This window comes from Pongo pygmaeus, chromosome 10 (genome assembly GCF_028885625.2).
Source record: "Pongo pygmaeus isolate AG05252 chromosome 10, NHGRI_mPonPyg2-v2.0_pri, whole genome shotgun sequence".
Lineage (NCBI taxonomy): Eukaryota > Metazoa > Chordata > Mammalia > Primates > Hominidae > Pongo > Pongo pygmaeus.
The window spans coordinates 51,715,731-51,741,603 of record NC_072383.2 but is presented as its reverse complement, the minus strand read 5'-3'; the positions used below and the strand labels follow the sequence as shown (position 1 = coordinate 51,741,603).

The window sequence follows — 25,873 nt, the reverse complement described above, 5'->3', positions numbered from 1 at the left end:
CAGATCCTCGGGGCTCCAATAGGGTCTGAGTCATTGAAACCAGGAACACCTGGCTGAAACATGACACATAATTAGATTTTCTTTTTCTTTACCTTTTCTTTCTTTTTTTTTATAAGAGGGCCGGAATTAGCCTGTTCGACTGGGGCGGAGTAGCTGGGGTGTGGGAAAGGAACACCTGCATACAACTTCCAGCTTTCAGCCCCTTGGAGAGATCTCCAAGTTCCCCCAAGCCGCCAGGACTTCCTTTCCTCGATCTCTCGGCCGCCTCCTCCTCCTTCTCCGATCGTTTTTTTTCCCCTCCCCCCACTGTCTTCTCTACGGTTTAATTAAAGTTCAGCGACTCCATTTGCCTCTCCTCTCATTTCTTTCGGAAAGCGGAAACCAGACGACCCAGCGGCCGCGGTACGAGCCGCCCCAACTCAACCCCAGCAGGACGCTGGAGGGGCCTCCCTCGCCCGCCTCTCTTCGCCGGCGCTGGCCTCCCGCACCCAGGTCTGCAGTCCCTCCGCCATCTCGTAGGTGTGCAGCCGCTAGGCCTGGGGGATCCGAATGACTGGGGCTGGATAGGAATGCCTTCGTGTTTCCCAAGACCCCCGGGCCTGCTCCACAAAGTTTGAAGGGTGGGTACACCCCGACCCAGGCAAGTTGCTCCCCCAAACCCATGACTGACTAATCTGATATGACAAAAGCCCATGATGGATTTGGTATATGTTAATTCACAATGCCCTTTCCTCCAGAATTTAACTATAAGTTAATACACACCGGAAACCACGCGCATACACGCTCCTTAATGGGCTTAGGTATTAGCGAGTCCTAACGATGCATACAAATGTGCTCTGCGCTCTGTAGGCCCCTCAAGATTTATGGGCCTTGAGCTCTCTGAAGCTGTAAACAAGGAGAAAAAAAAAAAGAGAAAGCGAAAGCGACTCGGGGGAAGAGACGGAGGCCTGACTCGCCCCTCCAGGTTGTGGGAGAGAAGGGATTCTTTACGTATTTTCCTTTCCTTGCAAGCTCGGTGCGTGTGGGTTTTGGCGTTGGTCTGGGGGTGGTGTTCTGCCTGAATGCTGGTGTGCATGGGCAGTGTGTTGTTTGCGTGCTGGGGTAGGATGCCTGCCTCTTCGGATTGCTGTGCAGGGGCCTGAACACAGCAGGCATTTGTGAGCATATATGCGTGAGTGTGTGCACTGTGTTAGGGTGTGTGTGTGTATGTGTGTTTGTGTGTGTGTGTGACACAGAGAGAGAGAGAGAGAGAGAGAGAGGTAGGCTTCCCCCTGGGCCAGGCTGCTGTCCCCTGAACGGTGGTGAACAAATCTCTAACAATCATAGTAACAATAAATAATGAATAATAATAATAAAACAGTAGTTAACAGTCCCTCCATAACAGAGTAACAATAAAATGCAAGAGGAAATATTTTGAGGTGGAGACAGAAGAAGGAGTCAGGATCACAGCATCTGAGGGGGAGATAGGAAAGGCAGGGAGGAAGAAAGCTTCTTAATATGCTCTTGGCGGGGCTGGGGTTGGGAACCCCTTTCCCAGACAAGGGACAGAAGAGGGGAAGGAGAACCAGGAGGCCACTCTTTATTGCCACTCTTTATTGCTTTTTTTCTCAGGCTTCTGCTTTGTGTGATCAGGGAAGGGATCCCACATATGGGGATGGTTAATGGCTTTTGGGACTCTCTAGGAGCCCCTGTTTTAAGGAGGCCAAATGTGCAGGCTCAGGCCAAGGGGCAGAGATGAATGAGGCGATGACCACAGCCTTGATCCGGCAGGAGCTCAGAGATGCCCAGGAAGACTGGGGGCCCGAACGGAAGCAGAAAAACACTTATGGCCGCTGGGGAGTTGGGAGAGCCAGGCTGGGGCTCCGGCAGGCCCAGGCAAATTTCCCTTTCTAGGCTCTTTATTAAAAAATTTAAAAGGAGGAGTTGAGGCGCCTTGAATTTTCCTTCGCGAGTTTGGAGGCTAGCCGATTTTTCATGAAGCAAGCAAAGACCGCGGTCCCGGATCCTGCAACATCTACCTCATTCTCTCCAGGTACAGTTTTCTGGTTATTTAATTAGTTTGTTTTCTTGGGGGAGATGGGAATCACAGGCGCAGAGATAGTAAGTTTGCTAGAGAGGAAGCCACCCCACAGTTTCGGGTCTAACGAAATCCCTCCTTTAAAAACAATTGTACCCCCAATAAAAATAAAATTAAAGAGGAATATAGAAACACAAATTAGCCAACTTTTTTAAAAGAGAAAAAAGAAGAGAAAATCGTCGTAAAAAATGAGCGTGAGAAATTCTAAAAAATTTGTCACAAACCCTTTCAGAGGTCTGGATTCTTTTTCAGTAGCCGGTGACCCATTTGGTCTGAAAAGAGAAATACACTATCCACTGAGTCACTTATTTAAAGCTAGCACACACACACACACACACACACACACACACACACAAACACACACACGCATTCAGAAAGCCCTGGGTGCCCTCGCATTTGAAAACAACACCGGGTGGAGGACGCTGCGATACCTAATCGGACAAAACAGCAATAAAATAAGACAGGTGGAAGCGCTGAGCGCAGGACGCAGGGCTAGGGCCCAGGTTTTGTGTTCCAGGCCGCCGGCGAGGCAGCGGCCCCGGGCGATGGGGCGCCGGGCGGTCAGGCACTGGCTGGCGACTCCGCTCGGCCTCCGCAGCCCGGCCTGCAGCCCCTTTCCCCCAGCCTCTGGGCCTCGTGGGCTCTCTCCGCTCCGACGCCTGGTCGGGGCTTCCCTGTTGAGAGGGTTTTAGGCCGAAGGGCCAAACGACTCAAGCCAGACTCTGCTTTTTCATTTTTCTCCCTTAGGCCTCTCCACTTGCCCGAGCTCTCAGCCACCAGGAGACAGACAGAAGGGGCTTCTGGGCTGCGTTGGGAGCGGGCACTGTCCCCTACCCACTCCTGCTCGGTTTCCCAAAGTCCAGCGACCTCCGACCCTCCTTGGGGGGAAAAATACCAGTACCCAGACACCTCCGCACCCTGTTATATGACTGGGCTTGCTTCAGGAATATCTTACAAAGAAGAAGAAGAAGAAGAAAGAACGGCTTGGAGTCATGTTTACATCTAGTTCTACTGATCCGTTCACATCTGGAGAGTTTATTTATAACTCCCTCTATAACTCTCTGTTTGGAGGCACTGGTGGCTCTATTGACAGACTGATGTCTAGGAAATATTGCTCTATGTCTAACCGTACCTAAATGTGCTGTGGTTGTATTTACAGATTTATGTTTGAGGGAAATATAATTATTTCCATTGTATTTGTGCATATACAGTAGTTATAGGAGCAGATTTATATATGGGAAAATATATGACTCTCTTACAGCCATCCGGCTTTATGTACATTTGATATCCTGACAGATTTATATCTCTGAACAGCTATATAGATAAAAATGTATATTGTTAGAATTATGTATCAGGAGATATATACTTATTGATTGTGAAATAGAGTAGTTAGAGCATTCACTTAGAGCCATATATGGCTATGGAGATATTTCTATATTATTATCACTATATATAGGCATATCTATTTATAACTACATAGTTATAAAAATAGACATAAATAATTATAGTCCTATATGTGCATGCTGCAATCTCTCTCTAGAGTTATAGACACTTTCAAATATAACTCTATAGAGAGATCTGTATGTATATAAGGTGTAATTATCTTGTGATGTGTTTACGTTGGGACTTAGGCCCGTCTATCTAGAACAGACATATTTATATGTAAGGGCTGGGAGAGACTTGTTCACAGATATCTGCAGAGGGCCAACTGGAAACACTGTATCTGCCCTCTAGGAAACCAGCTAGGAGAGTTGTGTACTTATGGAGGGATGGAGTTACAAAAGGGTAAATAGAGCTCAGGGAGCCTTAAGGAGGGGAGGTGAATGGAGGGTGGGTGGGCTCGGTTTGAACAGATAGTGGGAGGAAAGGGGTAAACACCAGCACCCACCAGAAGGCGAGAACCGGTTTTGTGAGGGGCTGGCGCAGACAGCTGTGGACAAGGAGCTTGTAAAATGGGAAGCGGTGAACAGTCCTGCCACCTCACCCTGAGATACTCTGCACCGAGGAAGCAGCCTTCAGTTTGGCTTTTAGTGCACTGTAGGATAGGGGACTGTCGTGTCCCTCCTGTAGTCCTAGAGCGTTTCTGTTGAACCCTAATTTTTAGGTCTCAAAGAGTGGGCTTCAGAGATAAAGAGGTTTAGGCAGAGACAGGGCGAGGTGCGTGGGGTGTACTTTCGCTTTCCGATAAGTGAGGTAATCCAGGAAAGTGAGTTAATTTGGCCAAATAAAGTTTGTTTTTATCTGGGCCTCCTGTGCCCTGGCGGGGATGTAGGATGGGACCAGAATCTGGTGGACTGAGGAGTGAATTTGCAAGTATTGGGCCTGCTCTGATGGGGGCTTGGGGAGGTTGTCCTCATCACCCACCCTCCTTCTCTGAGGCCTGAGTGGCCTAATTCCCTCTAGGTACAGAGGGACTCCTTCAGCTCCCTAACAGTGCTGCCCTGGGTCTTTTCAGGGAGAATTTGACTTTAGGAACAGGGAACATGGACTTACCCCACTAGATCTCACTTCTCCCACTCACAGCTACACCACTCTTACGTCAGCCTCCTTCCAGGCGCCACTGGGCCAGGAGTCCACAATTCTTCCCCTGCTACCAACCAGCCCAGTGGGGAAATACCTCCCACGACTGCCAGTTTTTGGTGTTTTGTTTGTTTGTTTGTTTGTTTTTTTAACCAGGGAGTTACAGATAACTTCGTTGAATGTGTGAAGGAATTGTCCTGAACTCAGTCTCCGTGGCCAACCTGGCCTCCAGGATCTCTAGGATGCTAGGAAGGGAGTGGAGACCCCTGGACCAGGCTAACCACCATGTGCCACCCTCCACACACCCCTGCCCACAGGACTAGGAATTCCTGCAGTGCAGGGACTCTGTCTGCTGCCTGGCACAGAATGTTGAGGTAAACAGAATGGCAGTCAATACAAAAACTCACCCTCACTCTGCACACCACCATAGCCACTGCTGGCTAGCAGGCACCCTAGCCAGGCTGGGAGATAACATGGTGGCTGGCAGCAGCTTGGGCTTTGACCGGACCAGTGGTTAGTAGGGTGGGAGAGCATCCTGAGCCTAGGGTGGGGTGGGGACTGGAGCAAGGCACCTGGAATCCGGAAATCTGGGGGTAAGCCAAGGCAGATCCACCGCCCCAGTGCACTTCTGCTTTCTATCTCCAGTCTCCTGGCTCCCTGGACCCCCAAGTTATGAAAACTAAACCAGAGCTGAGACCTGGGCTAGGAAGGAATTGCCTGTCAACCCAAGGGGTGCAAAGAGGAACCACCATTGGGTCCATTAAGAAATCCACAAATAAAACAAAAATAAATCAGTGCAAGACAGACAACCTGGCTGAAGGAAAGGTTTCTCTCTATGCCTCAGCCCTGCTCCAGGGCTACCAAACAGATCAGGCTTAATATTTAAAATGTTTAATAGTTAAAATTTTTTAACAATTTAACTTTAAAAAGGTCACGCATTTTCTGATCCAGTAGTGCCCCAATCAGATTGTTTCATTTTTTTTTTTTTAATTATTATCACCAGTGTCCCCTTTTTGGTCCCTGTAAAATAGTTGCTTTCGGGAGTTTGGAGCCAGGCCAGGCGCCGTCGGTTCATGGGATGGGTTGGGCAGGTTTGGAGCTCCTCTGTCTAGTGAGGTTCCCCGTCTGCAGAGAAGGGTTGGCCTCTCCCTCTCCCATCAAGGCTTAAAGCAAGGAGGACCCTCCCGAATTTGGTTCCTTTTCCCCTAAGTATCCTTAGAGGCAATCCACCCTGTGACTAGGTGACTAGGTGAAGGACTGAGGTCCAGAAAGGAGTTATCTTAAACCTGGAATCCCATTTCCTACTCTGCAGCCTTTGGCAGTTTCCCTCTCAGACAGCTAGCCCTCTCCTTCCTCCCCATGAATACCTATGGCTTACAGGGATGGTTGTTGCTTTCCCTAAAGAAATTCAGGGAGGGAGAACTGAGGGTCCTACATTTACATATATTTGCCTAAGAAGGGCTCAAGGCAGGTGCCTGGGCTCTGGCTAGAAGTAGGGGGGTTGGGGGGGTTGCTGACAGTTGCTGTAAACAGCAGATTACAGTAGTGGCCAGTGTCTATTGGTTTGTCCTTAGCCAAAAGGCAGGAAACCAATAGACACTGGCCACTATTATTAACCCCAAAGAGTCCTGGGTCCCTTTTACCTGGGCTGGAATGGCTCTTAGCTGTTTCTGGGTCCCAGACCCCTTTGAGAAGCTGACAAAAACAATTGGCTCGCTTCCTAGCAAAATTCTGGAAGTGCCCTTGATAGTTGCAGGAGTCCTAGAAGCCTATGATCTCTAGACTGAGTATCCCTAATTTGTATATTTCCCCTTTGTTTCTGTGACCCACCCCCTTCCTAAATGCCTGCCTCAGTTTTTGCCCTCCCTAAGTTCTCTTGCTTGGAAATCAAGAAGTTATTCCGTAAGTATAACCCCCACGATTCTCGGCAAGTTTCCTTTTCTTCTTTTCTTTGCTAGAACAGGTACCTGGCAGAGGCCTTGCTGCTTATGTTGAGCTCCTGTTTGGTTCTCCTGCAGAAACCAGAAGAACGGCTGTTAACTGAAGCCTAGTCTATATTGCCCAATTACTCAACTGATTCCTGGGGAGGCGGGGGCTGGGGGTTATTGACAGCTGTGGAGGCCTGGCAGTAAGGGGGTCAGTTCCCGTCTTTAGTGGAAATTTGAGCAGGAAGCAAGTTACAATTGCTATTATAGTCATAATAATAACAATAATAATTTATTTAGCATATCATTAGATGTGTATTTACTGTCTTCCCTCTGCTTTTTTGCAAGTGTTTCCTAAGGAATTCTCACAACACCCAGGGGAAACAATAATAAGCTAATTACCGCCCTTTAGTTCCTTCTCCTCCCATCCACAAAGCCCCCGTCTCAGAGATGGAGCGTTTATAGAACCCCTTCCTATGTTTTACACCTGCTTAACACATTCTCTCCCATTCCCAATTCTCCTCTCTCATTCCCAGTTCTTCCAACCTTCTTTTTTTTTTTTTTTTTGAGACGGAGTCTCGCTCTGTCGCCCAGGCTGGAGTGCAGTGGCGTGATCTCAGCTTACTGCAAGCTCCGCCTCCTAGGTTCACGCCATTCTTCTGCCTCAGCCTCCTGAGTACCTGGGACTACAGGCTCCTGCCACCATGCCCGGCTAATTTTTTGTATTTCTAGTAAAGATAGGGTTTCATCATGTTAGCCAGGATGGTCTCGATCTCCTGACCTTGTGATCCGCCCGCCTCGGCCTCCCAAAGTGCTGGGACTACAGGCGTGAGCCACCGCGCCTGGCCTTCCAACCTTCTTAAGGAAGTTTCTTCATAATTTAGAGGAGGAAAGTTTGGGGAGAGGAGTAGTTGAGGCCCTACAACTTGGTTGTAGTTGTTGTAAGTATTAATATTATTTCCCTGATTAATATTTCACAGCAATATTTAGGGTAATGTAGGAGGAACCAAGTTCTCACTTATCAGGCTGCTCTTTTTACGGCAGAAACTGCCTACACAGGGTTTAGGTGCAGACTGGATTAGAGAGAGGATGTGTGCTGCCATGATGCCAAAACATCTGAGTTGAAAAACATTGGTAGGAAAGCGGCCAGTCCTGCAGATGTAACATCCACTCTGGTGGCCTTCAGGCTGTTCTGGTCAGATTGCAGAGATGCCAGTTGTCACATATCTTATTGGCCTCTTTTGGCAATGGAAAGAAAGGAAGGGAGGGAGGGAGGGAAGAATACGTGTGTGTGTGTGTGTTTACACACATACATACATATTCAATATTCACACACACATTTTTTCTTAGTAAATAACCATGACAATAGTTATACTTTTTCAAATATTAATTTCTTTGCTCTTTCAAATATATATTTATATCTCCTCAGAGATTACAATTAAAACACAAACCAGGCCAGGCGTGGTGGCTCACGCCTGTAATCCCAGCACTTTGGGAGGCTGAGGCAGGTGGATCATGACGTCAGGAGTTCGACACCAGCCTGGCCAAGATGGTAAAACCCCCGTCTCTACTAAAAATACAAAAATTAGCTGGGCGTGGTGGCAGGTGCCTGTAATCCCAGCTACTCGGGAGGCTGAGGCAGGAGAATTGCTTGAACCTGGGAGGCAGAGGTTGCAGTGAGGCGAGATTGCGCCACTGCACTCTAGCCTGGGTGACAGAGCAAGACTCTATCTCAAAAACAAAACAAAACAAAAAACAAAACACGAACCAGTCACGTGTGTTTGGATGATGGATTCTGGGTGGACTTTTGGACCAACTAAAAGACCCTCTAGAGTCCCAGTGATCTGCAGAGCACACTCTTAGTTACTCATTTCCTTGACCCCAACCCAGAGTGGAGACCTTTAGCTGTTGTCATGATAGTGTTGGTCAGAGACAGAGCTACTTGGTCTCAGTCACTGAGATCCTGGATATCCCTGCTCAGACTACCCAGACACTAGTATTGCCTCTCTACCTCTTGCCCAAGTACATCATTGCTCTTGGGAGGATGCAAGTCTGTGCTGGAAGGTACAAGAGCTAGGTAGAGTCAATATCAAGGTGAATTGAAAGTTAGAATTGTCTCAATGTCTCAGCTCCCTAAATCACAGATGGCCCAGTCGACATTCTTAGTAGGTCCCATGCCCATTTGGTGTCTTTCTGCTGCCCATACATTCTACTGTGTGCCTCCTGAAAGGAAAAGGCCTGTGCTCTGGCCCTTTAAGAACCCCAGTCCTATCAAAATTTACTTGTCCTGAACTCCAGACCATTCTTCTTTACTGAAGGAGAAGCTAGATTACAGGTTGGGAAACTTTCACCAATGTGTTGACATCACGTTCTCCCAGGCAACTGTGTGTTTTTGGTAGGGGTCTTCAGAAGCCACTGCCCAGATGGGGGGAAATATCTATAATAATGGAATTTTAGACCCATGTGGCAGGTGGCATAATACAAATTTGGGTGAGGGTGGTTTATGATTTTTCTTAAATCCTGTCATGAAGGCAGCCACCCATCCTGTCTGTGGGTAAGGCCAACCTTGGCCCAAACCTAAAATTTCCAGGTTGCATGGAGGGGTTCAGGACTCTTTCTGCTTATTTTATTGGCAGATCCTGAAAGATAAGATTAAGTTGGGAAAAAACAAGATTCACCCAGGTAAGAAAAAGATTATGCGCCGGGCGCAGTGGCTCACGCCTGTAATCCCAGCACTTTGGGAGGGCGAGGCGGGTGGATAACAAAGTCAGGAGATCGAGACCATCCTGGCTAACACGGTGAAACCCCATCTCTACTAAAAATACAAAAAATTGGCTGGGCGTGGTGGCGGGTGCCTGTAGTCCCAGGTACTCGGGAGACTGAGGCAGGAGAATGGTGTGAACCCGGGAGGTGGAGCTTGCAGTGAGCCGAGATTGCGCCACTGCACTCCAGCCTGGGCGACAGAGCAAGACTCCGTCTCAAAAAAAAAAAAAAAAAAAAAAAAAGAAAAAGAAAGAAAGAAAAAGATTATGCATGAATTTATCAGGGTCTGGACCTCTGATGTGCTCTGAGCATGGTGACCATTCATTCCATGGCTTAGTGCCAATTCATGAATGGTGTCCTGAAGCTCCCTTGGTACTCATAACTATAATAGTTTCCACTTCTGGAAGATTACTATATGCCAGTTGCTTTATACTGAATTTGATGAGGAAATCTATTCTCAGAAAGGTTAAGTCACCTGCCCAAGGTCACATCACTAGATTTGAACCCTGGCTGTGTGTTTCCCTATCTGCTAGGTTTTAATATTTTCAAATCATGCCTTATGGGTTAGATATACAGTAGATAATCATAGAAATGGAATGGATTTTTCCCCCTCTGGAATAGTTTTATATCCTCTGGACCTACAGAGGGCCCCATGAAGTACTTCTACACTGGTTTCTATAGTGGCTGACCCAAATGCACGTATATTATCGGAATTTCCATCCCCCTGATTTAAGTTTTACTGGCAGCCTCTGTGATTTTTCGGCATGATAACTACCCTCACCACTTAGAGTACACCCATTTCCCAGGACTAGAAATATGCTCATAATTGCAGGCATCTGGTTTCTAGGGGAGTCCTTGAGTTCCCACTTCCTCAGGCAGAATCTAGCTTTCCCACAAGGATCAGGCAATGTGAAACTGAGAAGTATCTAGAGATTAATCTTCAGGGCCCCTCATCTCCCTGAGCATCCCCCCTAAGCACTACTTTTCTGGTTCTATCCTTGTTTGATGAAGTATCCCAGTGGTGCTTTTGTATTTTAAAGGATGTGATCTGCAGAGGACTGTACTTAACACCATATGCTTTAATGGTGGAACTTAAGGCATTTCTGTGGCAGGATAATTGGGGAGGGGGAAACAGATCCTTCCCAGGGGCTTTAAACTGAATCACTGCAAAAGGCTGATCCTGCATCTCATTATCCATTACATCAGATGAAAGCTACAAAATTGGATCCGTTTATTCTATTTGAAACTAAGCAGATAGTGGGCTGATTTCTCTGTTTTCACCTGGCTATTGGCATCATGCAGACACCCTTTCCAACTTCCTGCCCCATCTTGTTTCTGCCTCTCTTCCCTCAGGGGCAGAGTCCTTAAGGAAACAGCTCCCCATGGTGTGTCTGCAGGGGCTCAGTGGAAAAGGTTGAGTTGTCAAATAAGGAGACACCACAGCTAACACCCCCTACTCCCCCACCCCCCACCAACTCTGGAATGAAGATGGAGAGTTTTCTGTGCCTGGTTTGGTTCACAGAGACACATAGTCCATCATTTGATTTGCTACAAAGAGTATTCCTTCTCCCTGCCCCCCAGCATCCTTCAGTTTTTGCTTAGAGTCTCAGAGCTGGAAGGATCTTAGTGATAACCTAATCAAACCACTTCATTGTGAAGGAAGAGAAACTGAGGCTCAGACAGACATCAGAACCCAGGTGTTCTGATCCCTGAACCAGTACTCTTCCTAGCACCATGCTGACTCTGGCTGTGTGTGTTTCAGCTGGATATTTTTGGAGTTGCTCTCTCCAAACCCCAGAATCCAAGCTTGCTCTCCATGGCAGGGAGAGTCACCAACCATCATAATAAGATGGCCCCTTCTTCCTGGCTGTGGCCACTTTTTGGCACAAGCCTCATCATACACCATGCCCCATAATCCCACTGGAGCCATCTGTGATCTCTGCGATATTAGAGGGCCTCTCCCCTCTCCCTGCTTCTGTACCACATTACATATCAACTCATCTTAATCCATTTCCTAGAGCTGGCCAGGGCCCAGATAAGGGGCTGAAGGTCTTAGGACAGACAACAACGGGGTAAGGGAAGTTTTTGCCTCTAAATTCCACACCTCCAGCCTCAGATCAGGAGAGAAAGAGGCTCTCTTGAATAAAAAAAATTTCCTTAAGATTTTGTCAAACCTTCTTCAAGCTTCAAGGGAGAAAACCTCTCTTATTGGATGAGTTTTATCTTACTGTCCAACTCTGAGGACTGGAGGCAAGGGAGAGGGGTTTGAGCTTGGCCTGAAGAATCTGAATACACATAAGAAAGAATGTATCAGTGATGAGAGCTCTCAGACACTTGTGTTCTCTGAACATACCAGGTAAGTTCTCCTCCATCTGAGATGGCCAAGTTAGCCTCACTGAGTTCTTTCCAGTTCCAAGATTCTGGTTAGAAACTTCCGTTTCCCAGTGTTTGGTGGTCAGCCTAATCCCGGATTCCCCAGCCCATGCTCACTCAGTTTCCCAATGGGCCTTGGCTCCAGGAAACAGTTTTTAATCTCATGTTGGCTCTAAACAGCTTCCCCATCCCTAAGAAACAAAACAAAACTGAGCCAACTTAAGAATAGGATCCACCAGATGACTTAGTCTGACATGGGCACAATGGCAGTGGACTAGGAATCCAGAGTCATGGTGTCAGTTAAGGGCTGAATTGTGTCTCCGCAAATTCCATTTCTTGAAGTCCTAACCCTCAGTAACTCAGAATGTGACTGTATTTGGAGACAGGCCCTTTAAAGAGGTAATTAAGTTAAAACAAGATTGTATGGGTAGGCTCTAATTAAATATAACTGGTGTCCTTATAAGAAGAGAACAGCATGCCAGGTGCGGTGGCTCACACCTGTAATCCCAGCACTTTGGGAGGCCGGGGTGGGCGGATCACCTGAGGTCAGGAGTTCGAGACCAGCCTGACCAACATGGTGAAACCCTGTCTCTACTAAAAATACAAAAATTAGCCAGGCGTAGTGGCACGCGCCTGTAATCTCAGTTACTTGGGAGGCTGAGGCAGGAGAATCGCTTGAACCTGGGAGGTGGAGGTTGCAGTGAGCTGAGATCGTGCCATTGCACTCCAGCCAGGGCAACAAGAATGAAAATCCATCTCAAAAAAAAAGAGATTAGGACACAGGCAAAGCAGAGGGAGACGACAGACATCTACAAGCCAAGGAGAGAGGCCTCAGAAGAAACCAACCCTGCTAACACCTTGATCTTGGACTTCTAGCCTCCAGAACTATGAGAAAATAAATTTCTATTGTTTAAGCTGTCCATGCTGTGGTACTTGTTATGGCAGTCCAAGCAAACTAATATGGTATCTAAATGTGTCTCAGCCATTTACTCACTGTGTGACCTTGGACAAGTCATTTAAAACTCCCCAAGCCTCAGTTTCCATATGAACTCTAAGGTCCCTTCAATATCTAACATTCTGTGATTCCATACAAAGAAAAAGGCTCAATTCACTATACAACTTTTACTTTCTTGCCAATGATAATAGTTTTAAGTTCCTGATACATACTCACATTTTATCCTTCCGAATCTACAGTCATTTACACAACCCTTCCCTTACCCTAAATGCCAGTGTAGATCCAGCTTTCAATGCAAACACATTTGGGTCCCTTGACTCTCGGATGCTGTTGCTTCTGCTGCGTCTCACAAAAATTGGTTGAAATGAGGCCGGGTGCGGTGGCTCACGCCTGTCATCCCAGCACTTTGGGAGGCCGAGGTGAGCGGATCACAAGGTCAGGAGATCGAGACCATCCTGGCTAATGCGGTGAAACCCCGTCTCTACTAAAAATACAAAAAATTAGCCGGGCGAAGTGGCGGGCGCCTGTAGTCCCAGCTACTCGGGAGGCTGAGGCAGGAGAATGGTGTGAACCCGGGAGGCGGAGCTTGCAGTGAGCCAAGATTGCGCCACTGCACTCCAGCATGGGCGACAGAGCGAGACTCCGTCTCAACAAAAAAAAAAAAAAAAAAAAAAAAAAAAATTGGTTGAAATGAGAACAGTTTAGTCAGTTGACTGGTTTTCCTGAGCACAGTGCTAAATAGCCCCACTGGTTTATCTCCATCTATTGATGGATCTTGTTTTAAAACTGTCGGATTCTGCCCATCGTTTTTGACTCAGTATCACTCCATGGCCATGTAATGCCTAGCCAACAACCTGATCCAGCCAGTTCCATCACCTTTATTCTTTTAATTGATTGGTAAGTTCACTCAGAAGAATCAACCCCAGACAATTGGCACAGCCTCTCTCGGGCCCAGAGAAAGCACACCCACATCATGTCTAGAAGATGCCAAAACACCCATGTGGGTCAATTGATTTGGGGAAAAATCAGTTCAACCTACAGGTGTAGCACAAGGTAAGCAAAGCAATGTTTCGTCATCAGCCTGCAGTGACTTGAGGTCTGTGCATGGCTAGTGTTCTTTCCCCTTTTCAACAAGTTCACTTGGCAGAATGAAGAAATGTGTCTTCATAGGGACACATGCACACACTTACATGGTACCACACCACACCACTCTTATTCCTGCCTTTTGGGGAGACAGAGCACTAATGATAGAGAACTTGTGCTGACAAGGGCAGGGGAAAGGCCTTGGGATGACTTATCCCAGGTACACAGTTTTGTGAATGTGACTCAGGTTGTAGTTTTGTCAACATTTGGCCTATTTGATGGTATGTGAGGGAAAGAGTGAGCCAGACTTGGAGCTTGGCCATGTTAACTGGTCGGTAGTAAAAATGTCTCAAAGTGTATTTTCACACTTCTGGGCTTTTCTATTTGGTTCCAGAACCTGCATGTTTGTATCCCTGCATGTTTATATATGTTTGAGTGTTTGGGTTTGTATCTCTGTTTTCCTGCATGCCTGAGTTTGCTGATTTGTATGTATATATTTGCATCTGCCTGAGTGTTTGCATATGTTTGTACATAGCTGGTATATGGGCAGGTGGATTTACTTGTGTCTCTGTGCAATCTCCTTTTGGGTTTCTATATGCTATTACATGTATCTGCATGTCTTTGGAGATAGGTAACTCCAAAGAGACTTCAGACATCTTTCAAATGCCTGGAGAGCCGAGGAAGAAATCTGATGCTGGAGAATGGCTTGGCAGGCCTTCAGCTCAGATTCCTTCTGGTTCACTCCGATTTTCATCCAAGATGAGGTCTGCAGTGTCTTCCGAGGATGCCTTCTGGCTGCCTCCACCACATTAGACCTCCAGGGTCCCCTCTCAGCCCATTTGTAATGGACCTAATGAGTAGAGGGGAGGAGATGGGGGTGGCCTGGGATTTTAAGATAAAAATAAAAAAGGAAAGTTCATCCTTTTCTCCCCATTCTCATTTTCTATTATTGACATTCATCAGCCCTAAGCATGAGACAGAGGGGAGTTAGCCACTTAACATTTCTTTTTTCTTTTTTTTTTGAGACGGAGTCTTGCTCTGTCGCCCAGGCTGGAGTGCAGTGGCCTGATCTTGGCTCACTGCAAGCTCCACCTCCTGGGTTCACGCCATTTTCCTGCCTCAGCCTCCCGAGTAGCTGGGACTACAGGCGCTCGCCACCATGGCCGGCTAATTTTTTTGTATTTTTAGTAGAAACGGGGTTTCACCGTGTTAGCCAGGATGGTCTGGATCTCCTGACCTCGTGATCCGTGATCCGCCTGCCTCGGCCTCCCAAAGTGCTAGGATTACAGGCGTGAGCCACTGTGCCTGGCCTCCGCTTAACATTTCTTAGATCTTTTTTACTTTTTAAAAACTAGGGAGGCTGAGGCAGAAGAATAGCTTGAACCCGGGGAGTGGAGGTTTCAGTGAGCTAAGATCGCACCACGGCACTCCAGCCTGGGCGACAGAGTGAGACTCCGTCTCAAAAAAAAAAAAAAAAAAAAAAAAAAAATCTAAAGAGTTTTGCTAAGAAATTTTAGGTAGGTATTATAATCATATTGTGGTTATGTTATTAATAAACTTTAACTTTTAAAGGTATTCACTGAAATGTTTACTACATAAGAAATTTTATGTCTGGAATTTGCTCCAAAATGTAAGAGGTACTGTTGGGTAGGGAATAGATGAAATTAGACTGGCTGTGGGCTGATCATTGTTGAAGTGAAATGATGATTGTATTACTAGTGTTTGATTATATTATTCTCTCTACTATTTTATTTGGACTTTTCCATAAAGGAAAAGAATTCTAAAGCTGGGCATAGTGCCTGTAGTCCCAGCTACTCAGGAGACTGAGGTGAAAAGATTGCTTGAGCCCAGGAGTTTAAGGCCAGCCTGGGCAATATAGTGAGACTCCACCCCCAAATCTAAAAAACACAGAAAGAAGGAAAGAAAAAAGAAAGAAGAAAGAAAGAAAGAGAGAGAGAAAAGAAAGAAAGAAAAGAAAGAAACAAAGAGAGAAAGAAAAGAAAGAAAAAGAATCATACTCAGACGTCTCCTACTATTTCCCCACCAGACTCCTCATCCCGAGATGTAGCTGAGACTATCATTATTTCCCCCCATTATGCGGATGAGGAAGTGGAGGCTCTCACTGGGTAAATGATTTGCTTGAGGCAGCTAGGAGCAGAAAGCTTGGCTAGAATTCAGACAGACTGACTTCCCACCGAGGCTTCTTCTCATAGGATCCTGCATAAACATGAGCCTCATACAGCCATAAAATATAGAATTTGTGAATAAATACCTATCAGATTAATGAAAGAATTGAGACCCCAGTTGCTCATACATTTACATGGGGCTTACCTAGACAGGTATACGGGCACCCAATGTTCTACATTTGCATCTGCAGAGACACATCTACACCTCAGCTCATACAACGATGCTTTCCTTGGTTGTACACTTGTAGACCACTAATTTTTGAAAAGGTATGTTAGAAATGATGTAGAGGAAAAAGAAAAAGAAGGGGACGAGACTGCTACCCTCAGGTGTGCCTGTTCTGTGTGCTCATGTGACAAGCTGGACTATCTACCTGCTCTCAGTGGGAATGTACCAGCAGGAGACCTGGAAGGAAGGAGTATCCCTAACAGTGGATATATCCAGCCCAGAACTACAGACACGTAGATAATTTGATGAGGAAGGAGAAACACTGGCAGGCTGATGCCTTGTACCAAGCAAAGCTGTAACTTTGCATGCAGGAATGTAAGACATTTTTTCTCTCAGATATAAATATGTTCAGATAAATACAAACATTATATATACTTCATAAATGGTTTGTGCCTGGCACACATCCACCCTACACAGGCATGTTTTGCAGCCATGTCTGTATAGAGAGGGATTCTGAGAGGGTGGGCATAGGTCTAGGAGTCAAAGGACGGGAGTTCTGCCCTACTGCCCACCAGTTGCTGATTGTGTCATCCTCAGCAAGTCACATCAACCCTCTTTGGCTCAGTTTCCCCTTCTGAAAAAAAAAGATTGATATTAATAGTCAAGCTGCCCACCTCAAAAATGCTAAACATGTGAAAGCTATTTTATCTATAAATTTATATTTTACTCTATATATTCAAGCTAAACAATAATGAATAATGCACCTATGACACACATAGCAAGTCTGTCTATATCTATCTATCTTCTATCTATCTATGAGATAGAAAAATTGAGTAACTTACCTAAGATAACACAATTCAAATACAGCATGAAATAGTGAAATGTTGATGGGTTTTGTAGTCAGAAGCACCACTAAAGAGCTAAAAGGGTGTCCAGTAATATTATTATAGTGGCTTCTGCTGGTTATCACAGTTGGTTGGCTCAGTGGTTCTTAAACTGTAGTCTAAGGATCCCTGGGGATCCCAGAGACCTTTTGAGGAGCTCTGCAGGTCCTTCCTGCCTCAATTATATGTCCGCATATGAGGCTATGTACTTCAGATATTTCAACCAAAACAGCATATCAAAATAAACTGAATGCAGAAACAGATATGAAAATCTGTCTTCTATTAAGCTAGACATTAAAGAGATGCAAAAATGTGAAATAATGACATTCTTCACACTAAATTGTTTTGTTTGGGAAAACATAGTTTTGTCATAAAAGTTATTTTAACATATAATATTTATTACTTTTTAAACAATTTAAAAATTCTTTTAGTTTTAATTTTTAATAAGGTAGATATTGATAGGTGTAACCCATAGAAATAAACAAAAGCTCCTTGAAACTCTAATAATTTTTTTTTTTTTGAGATGGAGTTTCACTCTTTTTGCCCAGGCTGGAGTGCAATGGCGTGCTCTCGGCTCACTGCAACCTCCGCCTCCCGGGTTCAAGTGATTCTCCTGCCTCAGCCTCCCAAGTAGCTGAGATTATAGGCATGCGCCACCACGTCTGGCTAATTTTTGTATTTTTAGTAGAGACAGGGTTTTTGCTATGTTGGCCGGGATGGTCTCAATTTCTTGACCTCGTGATCCACCCGCTTCGGCCTCCCAAAGTGCTGGGATTACAGGCATGAGCCACCGCGCCTGGCCCGAAACTCCAATAATTTTTAAAAGTGTAAAGGGGTCCTGAGACTAAGAAGTTTGAGAACCACTGGGTTGGAGCCTAGTGTTGATGAGAACAAGAATCTGCCTAGGTGAGACCAAGCCAGGTAGCAAAGCCCAAGCTAATCTAGGTCCTGCTTGCCCTTGGCTGACACGACCCCCATACTCTCACCAGTGCTCCTTGCCTATCATGAGCAAAGAACTGGAGTGGTTCAGAACACCCACTCTGGGGCCAGGCAAGTCTGACTGGAGTCTGGGCTCTGCCAGTGGAGCACATCCTTATCCTCCCGAGGCTCACTCAGCTTCCTTTTGTGTCAAATAGGAATATAATAACTTCCTTACAGTGCTATTATAAGGCTTGAATGAGACAATGAATCTAGTCCAGTTCCTGGTATATAGCAAGCACTTAAGAAAATGCCTGATGATGTTACTAATAATAACAGATTGCACTCACCGAAAGCTTATTCTATTCCAAGCAAGAATCTAAGTGCTCGTCATGCATTAATCCATTTAATCCTCTAATACCACTGTAAGGCAATTAACAACCCTAGGAGATAGTTATTTGGCAGTTGCTGCTATTGTGGAATGGATGTTTTCTAGATCCTACCTATGGGCAAAATGGGATAGATTGGAGTGTTAAATAAATGTTCGTGGTTTTGATTAACCTTGACACAGAAGTGAGAGGGTTAAGTGAGAGATCTGATCTTCCAGAGATTAAGTGAGAGATCTGATCTTCTAGAGAATCTTCTGACTCCTGCCTCATTCCTCTTTAGCCACCCCAGGCCTAAGGAGCCAAATTATGGGATCAAGAGTGAGACCTTAGGCCACATGGTCTCAGCAAAGAAGCAGGCCTTTTAGAGCAGTTTAAGGGCAAAAGGGGACAGCAAAAACCTCTGGCACCAGTGACATCAGTGGTAAGTCAAAGAACCCACTTCATAGATGCGCTGGTTGGGATGTCATTCTCTGTTATTCATCACCTCTACACACACACACACACACACACACACACACACACATACACACTCTCTCTCTCACCATCACCTTCAGCAAAGTCACCTACCCATGCACATGTGAACAGAAAAAATAAAAAATAAGTATGTTAAGGTCCTTGAATGTATGTGTCACGTATGTTTTGAGGATATGTCTCTAGGTAAATGTGTACAGAAAGGTCTGTGTGAAATTATAGACTGGAGAGAGGGATCCAATCCAGTCTTCTCTCCCAACTAATTAGCAAAGATGCTATCACAAAATTCAGGCTCTTACCTCCTGTATCCTCCTTAGGTAAGGTTCCCCCAGACAAGAACAACATCCTGGGCTGGTCCAGGTCTGCCCAACCAGTGTGTGTGTTTGTGTGCGTGTGTGTGTGTGTGTGAGAGAGAGAGAGAGTAGGGAGTGGTAGGTAGGTAGTTTGCCTCTCAACATCATGGAAACTGGGTGGCAAAGCCACTGGGAGCATGAATCTGGGGCTCTTGGCCAACTGCTACTCTTCCAGGATAGAAGAGGAGGCAGGATCCCAGGCAGTGGCTGGATCTCAGGATGGAGCTGGAGGGAAGGGAATGAGGAAGGTTTACTCTTTTCTACCAGTTTTCATCTGTGGGCACCAGAACAAGGACCTTGGGATTATTCCAGTCTGGTGCCCTGGAGATATAAAGCAGGTTTTTGCTAGAGACAGGTCTACCAAGCAGAGTTCAAAGGCCTTGGGCCTGAATTATCTGAACTTGGACCCAAGTGGATTGACTACAAAGGGGAAAAGACAGGCTACTGTCTACCTCGATTGGGTTTACAACACTCTCTATATATTCTACGGGTATGAGTGGAGAGAAGGAGGATGTGAGGGAGTAATTTTTGGTTTCTTTTTTTTTTTTTGAAAAACAGAGAAAAGAGGCTCTCCAATGTGCACAGTATGGAAACTGCCTTGATCTTCCTAGTTTAGATTAGTGAATTCTGGGAGGGATTGGAGTGGCTTTCTTATTGCTCAGAAAATGACTTTGCAATTAAGGGAAGGGTCAGAAAGGGGTGATAAAAGAAATGGCCAGGTAGAGGTTAGAAAAGGACATCTGTCTATGGTCAGAATATGGATATGTTCAAAATCTAGAGCCCCCAAAAGCCCAACAGAGGACTGGGGTAGTTATCTAAATAGTTCATCACCAAACCTTTCAAACTTGGACTCCTTGCTTTTACCTGAAAAATGGATAATTGTCCCAGGCAGAGAAGAGACTGGTCCCTAGGGGCCAAGACTCAACTCATTCAATTCCAGGACCCTCTCCAGCTGGTAGAATGAAAGAAAAGTAACCGGGGAGGGGCCTAAAGGTTTGGCCTCAAAGGTATCTGGACGTTGGTGTATCAGAATAGGTCAGAGGCCAGAGGCCTTCCATTTGGGGGCTTTTTGACTGCTTGAGGTGGAGGGAGGGAGAAAGAGGAGGGTGTTGGGGGAGGGTCAGACAGGAACAGATGCTTTCACATCTAAAGAAACAATTTGGGGGGTGGGCAGGATCAAACAGAGGAAGAGGAGGGGGAGGAGGGGGAAAGAAAAGAGAACAAAGGTATAGTGGAGATTGGAGCCTCTTCAGTGGAAGAGAGATGAAGGGGAATCCGGGTGAGATGGCCAGCATTTGCCCCGGCTATAAAATTTTGTTCTATTTGCTGCTGGCCCAGGGGGCACTCTGGAGTGGTCAGATCAGCCCCTGAGGTGGCCCGGACTGGAGGCTCAGCCAGGAACTTTTGAACCTCAGTTGTCCCTCCCAGACTGCCACCCACCACCTTTTGGTTCTTCCTCTGCTTTTACAGTTGGAAGAGGGTCCAAGGATTGGAACCAGGGCCAGGACAGGAGGAAATATGGAACTCGGAAAGCAGCAGAAATGCTAGGCAGAGACTCTGAAATGGCCAAGAAAAGACAGACAGAGCTGGAGGCAGTCACATTCCAGGAAGGTTTGAAATTATCAGAGACTGAATCCTTGAGGGGAGGTTTCCAGCTGGGAGGCCCACATCTCCCCATCACACCTGAGCTGGGTCAGGCAGGATAGGGATGAGGTGGGGAGGCCCAAGCAAGTATGTATTATGATTATTCCTTGCCTCCCTCCCCCATTTTTTCCTTTCTCTAAACTGGCTGCCCTTTTGTTCCTCCAGCTAAAACTCAAGCCCCATTCGGTAACCTTATTTTCCAAAATCTATTCCAGCTGAATGGAAAGACTCCACATGTACAAAGTTACAAACACAATGGTACCACCCAAAGGGGCAGAGCCTCAAATAAGAGCCAGGCTATCACTGTGGTGGGGTGAGATCGCCTCAACAAGAACAGACCAGTTTGGAGGACTTCTCCCAAATGACTCACGCCCAGCTCTGTCCCTGCCCATCGGATTTGAGAAATGTTTCCCCTTTTACAAAAGCCGTAAGCCTAACCTGACATCCAGAAACAAAGGCCAGAAAACCGAAGAGGGCAATTCTCCCTATAACTGGGGGAGAAGGAGACATTCTTGGTTGGAATTCCTCTGATGGAGGGGATTGTTGGTTTGATGGCCTGGGATCCTTCAGGGCCTTCCTAAGTCCCGGGTCCAGAACGCTTCTACTGATAACTAGATCTCCCCTCTCCATCCCCACAAAGATCCTGAGAGGGTCCCATTTCCTGCTCTTGTACCTCGGAGAAAACTATCTTTTCATTTCTAAAGAAAATGAAATCTCATTATCTGGAGGTGGTAGCGGTAGGGTATCGGTCAAGGAGCGATTGAGGGTCCTCTCAATTTTCCACGAAAAAATGGAAGGTGAGATAGGAGGAAGAAAGGAGAGGCTGGGATCTAAAGGGCGAGACCCTCAGGCCGAGCGGAGTTCACCGCGCAATGAACCCGCTCAGCCGGCCACGCAGCCCGCGCTCCCCGCCCCGCGCCCTATTGTCCGCCCAGGCCCAGGGTCGTGACCCAGCTGAAGGCGACACCGCGCCCAGGGCGGACGCGGCGTGGAACCGAGAGTAGGAGCCTGGCTGCCGCCGGCCCCTGAAACCTCGTCTTTGCCCCGGCTGGCCCCATTTCGCGATCCTCAAGACCCCGGCCTCTGTGAGAAAGGGAGCTGGGACACCCCCACCCCATGAAGACAGTCACATTTTGCCCCATTCTCTCACGGCCAGGCTTCCCGGGAAGCCAGAGCTCCAGAGTGGAACCTAGGGTTTGGCTATCTGGCAGTGCCTCCTGCACACTCGGTTCCAGGGTTTTTTTCTGCCTGGAAAATAAAATACTGTATACTTTCCTCTCCCAATCTTTGATGCTAGGAAGAGAGGGAGTCAGAAAGGAGGAGTGAGTAGAGGCGACACTTTTTTGGCTTCACTCATACCCCATTGAGGCAGGCAGAGCTGACCCTAGAGGATGCTGCCTATTCAGGAATCTGAAAATTGTTGATGGGGCCTGGAAATTTAAAATAGTCCCTTCCTCTTTATTAGGCTCTGTAACCGTATTCGCCCTCAAACATAGTCTGATATTCCCTACCCATCCTTGTCTTCCCTTCCTCCTGATTTATCCTCCAGGCCTGGCAGAAAGTGGAAGCAGGAAGATGAGGCTGCAGAGGCCCTTATCACGGCAGGCCTGGATGTGGGCTCTGCTGGATTGGCCCTGCGTTCAAAGAGCTACAGAACTGACACCAGAGAGAAGAGAAGAAAAACCCGGAGGAGTGGAGGGAGAGCCAGGGGCTCCTGGCATTGGAGGGCTGATGAGCAAACCTCCAGATCAGCTTTAGTTTCTTTCTGCTCCCCAAGCTCCAAAGGGGTCTGAGCTCCTTGAGCTGCGCAGGTTTTAAAATGTTCGAGGGCTCCTCACAGATCTGTAGCTCAGAGTTCACCGCCCCCATTTTTAATTATCAAGAGGCAGCTAAAACTCCAACACCCGGAGCAGCCACACGCTGCAGGAGAAAAATCAAAATGGGGCTGGCAATGCGGGGTGCAGAAAAAGCAGGCTGAGAAGGGTGGCCAGCTCTATCAAAAACATTGGGAAGAGGCAAAGACTTTTTTTTTTTTTAAACAAATCCCCCAAATGTTTATTTTGGGCTCCTGCCCATCCAGATAAATCAAGCTAACAGATTAGGAAGTTCATAAAATTGTATTCTTAGGTAATGACATCCAGAGAGGTAATAAATATTCCCTCTGCTCTGGTGGCCGCTGGAGTTCTGGTGTTCTGGGATCTTCCATCTCTTGTTCCAAGCCTGAGAGGGGTCTCTTGGAAGGGGAACATTTAAATTAAAATTAGCTCTCCATAGGTGCAGTGCCAGATAGAAACTGTGGAAAACCCAGAGCGGTGGTTTTGAGAGTGCAATAGCTTGCTCCCCCAGGACTGGGCAAAAAGCAGAGAAAAAGATGGTACAGTTGCTCCAGAGCACTGCTCCTCCCGGTCATAGCATTGATCTTAAGGGCCCCTTTCAGAGTCAGTCTCCCCTAATCCCAGAAAAGCAGAGAAGGACACCCTGGCCCCAAGCTCCCAGCAAACCTTTTAATTGTTTTCACTTCCCTACCACTCCCGCCAACACACACACACACACACACACACACACACACACACCCCTAGCTGTGGGAAGCTGTCTCTGGATTTCAATCTGCCAAGTCCAAGCAGAAAGAAAACTGAAGCACAGATTGCAGAGAAAACTTTTTAGGAAACTTCACACAAACAGCAGCAAGAGACCCTCAGAAAGGCAAAGTGCCCCAGTCCTTTTCCCTCAGTCTCACTTTCTCAGACTCTCTCTTTTTTAAGCCAAATTTCTTTACTCCCCAGGTACACAGACTCAGCACAGAAACGTCTTTTTCTCCAAGCAGAACCCCTCTGCTCACAATTGGATTTCCCGCCTTCCCTGCCTAAGACCAGGAGTTGAGACAAAAATTGAGTGGCAAATAGAGTTTAAACTTTTGTGCTCCTCACCCCCGGAGCAGACCGAGTGCTAACTACTTACGTGTCAATGGGATCTTTGGCCTGTGGGGATCTCCTGGCGCTTGGAGAGAAGGAACCCTGGAAGATTGGTGTCGCCATTTCACCCGTCTTCTTTTTACTTAGCCATTGAAGAGAGAGGGATACAATGCACTTACAGGCATTCATGCGCCTTGCCTCTCCCATTACTCTGGGCAAGAAATCCCCAGTCCTACAAAAGCAGTGGCATCCTATCTGGAGACCAGGGCTGAGCAAGGGCTGGCTTGGGAGGGTCAGAGATGGGGGTGGGGGAGAGGTCAGAGGCGCTGCCGAATATAAAGGCAATGGGAGAGAAAATGCTGTGTCCTCCCCGTGAACCTGGGCTGTGTCCTCCCCCCAGCCTTTCCCCACTGCTCAACCCAACTTAAATAAAAGCCCAGCCCTCAGCTTCCCAGCGAGGCTGTAGCAGCATCAGGCAGAGCAGCAGGGACCAAGACTGCTGGAGCTTGGGGCCCTCGGCCTAGACTGGCCCCCCCACATCCCAACCCTGCCCTGCCATTCTGGGTGGCCAAGTCCAAGGCAAAGGAGAGTTTTGGGGAAAGGGGAGAAAATGGAGCCCACTGGAGGGAAGGCCAGAGGCCAAAATCTTCAAACTCAAATGTAAGGGATTTTAGTTTGGGTTCATTTGTCAAGAATTATGGATTTCTGATGTTTCCCCTTTTTCAGACCAGAAAGAACAGAAGGAGACACACGGAGAATGACCATGTATGTGAGGGAAGAGGAAGGAGAAGAAACAGAAGACATAAAGAAGGGGAAATAAAATAAGTGTTCTGACCCTTTTATGCTGCTTTTCCTGAACTAGAGTGTCCCTTCTGCAATTTTGGGGAGAAACTTAGGAAATAAAATGTAGTAATTTTCTCCCTCCTCACTCTCATCTCTTCCGCTTTTGGGAGGAGAGGGATAAACTCCCTGAAAGCCACACGAGCAAACTTAGGAAAGGACCATGGATCTCAATTTACCCCTTCCCTGCTTTCCATCTTCGCTCCTTTACAGGCTTGAAAAGACACCCTGCTGCCCTTAGACCTTCCTTCCCTTTTCCCAAGCACAGCTAGAACCCCCTTTTTCTGTTCCAAGGGCAATCGCCTCAAGATGATAGGGGCTACAGTCAGATTTGGCCCCTAATTCACTTGATTACATAAAAAACTCCAGATAATTGTTGGCCCGCCTCCTCAAACTGTAGGCAGCATGTTTTGTTGTCTCCAGGGTACCACTGAGGGAGGAAAAGTAGACCTAAAGGACTAAGAGACTTCCCCCAACACACACACTTGTGAGGGCATGCATACACACACACACACACACACACACACACACACCAAGTAACAACCAGCAAGTGGTTCAAAAGGAAATAAATTCAAAGCACACCAGTGTGATTTGTACAACTTAGTCCTGCTGTTGCCTTTCACTCCAGAATTTGGGGATGGGGGAAGGGGTGTCCCTGGCTTCCCTGCATACCCTAGATCTCTTCTCCCTCTGTCTTCTACTTCTAATTGCCTTTCTTCTTGAAATATGGATAAATCGTCCGAGAAGAAGGTCACCAACAGCTCTCCTCCCACCTTCTCCTAACAAACAAGCAAAAAATTAAGCAGGCCTTGCTAGGGCCTGGTTCTCAGGACCAGAATTATTTGGGAGTCTTTGGCTTGAATGTATTCAGGTAATCCAGGCAAGACTTTTTGTTTCTTTTTTAGCCCCAAGGAAACAAATTTATTTAATTAATTTATTTCTTTACAGCCAGAGAAACTTGTTCAGGCTATCCCCATACGCTGCCAGGACCTGGGAGGTTATAGGAAGAGAGGGTGGTCCTTGACTCTCCCTAAGTCTCTTCGCAACACCTGGCAGGTCCATAATAAAAGTTAGAGAATAAAAAGGTAAAAGTCTTTTATTATCTCCAGGCATCAGCCTTTGAGGCCTATCCATAACAAGGGTACCTCCCAGGCCTCTGGCCAGTCTTTTTTCCAAGTCTAAACAAACAGAGAAGGTATCCTGACAGGTCACTTTGCTGCTTCAGAACTGCCAGCTCGAAACCTTTCTTCTTTTAAGAACTCAAATGTTGAGGGGATGTATTCCTTAATCCCTCATCCCAAAAGAGCCCTAAAAGATGAAAGAAAACTCTTCTCCTTCCCACTCCCTAAACTTGCCCCCTTGTCTACAAATTAGGCAGGCCTACTCAGCACAGAGGAGGGAGAAGGGAAGAGAG

At 46.7% G+C, this 25,873-nt stretch overlaps 2 long non-coding RNA genes across 2 annotated transcripts in view; one reads left to right on the top strand and one right to left on the bottom strand.

The window, feature by feature from the left end:
- The window catches only part of LOC134740376 (uncharacterized), a 63,997-nt gene extending 39,898 nt beyond the window's left edge, over positions 1-24,099 (bottom strand). The window contains exon 1 of the long non-coding RNA XR_010127811.1: positions 23,666-24,099. This is a non-coding gene — a long non-coding RNA (uncharacterized LOC134740376). The remainder of the gene's footprint in view (positions 1-23,665) is intronic.
- LOC129009469 (uncharacterized) lies at positions 182-3,341 on the top strand. Its single transcript, XR_010127809.1, has 2 exons — positions 182-2,032; positions 2,825-3,341. It is a non-coding gene; the product is annotated as an uncharacterized LOC129009469 (long non-coding RNA).
- Positions 24,100-25,873: the final 1,774 nt, after the last annotated feature.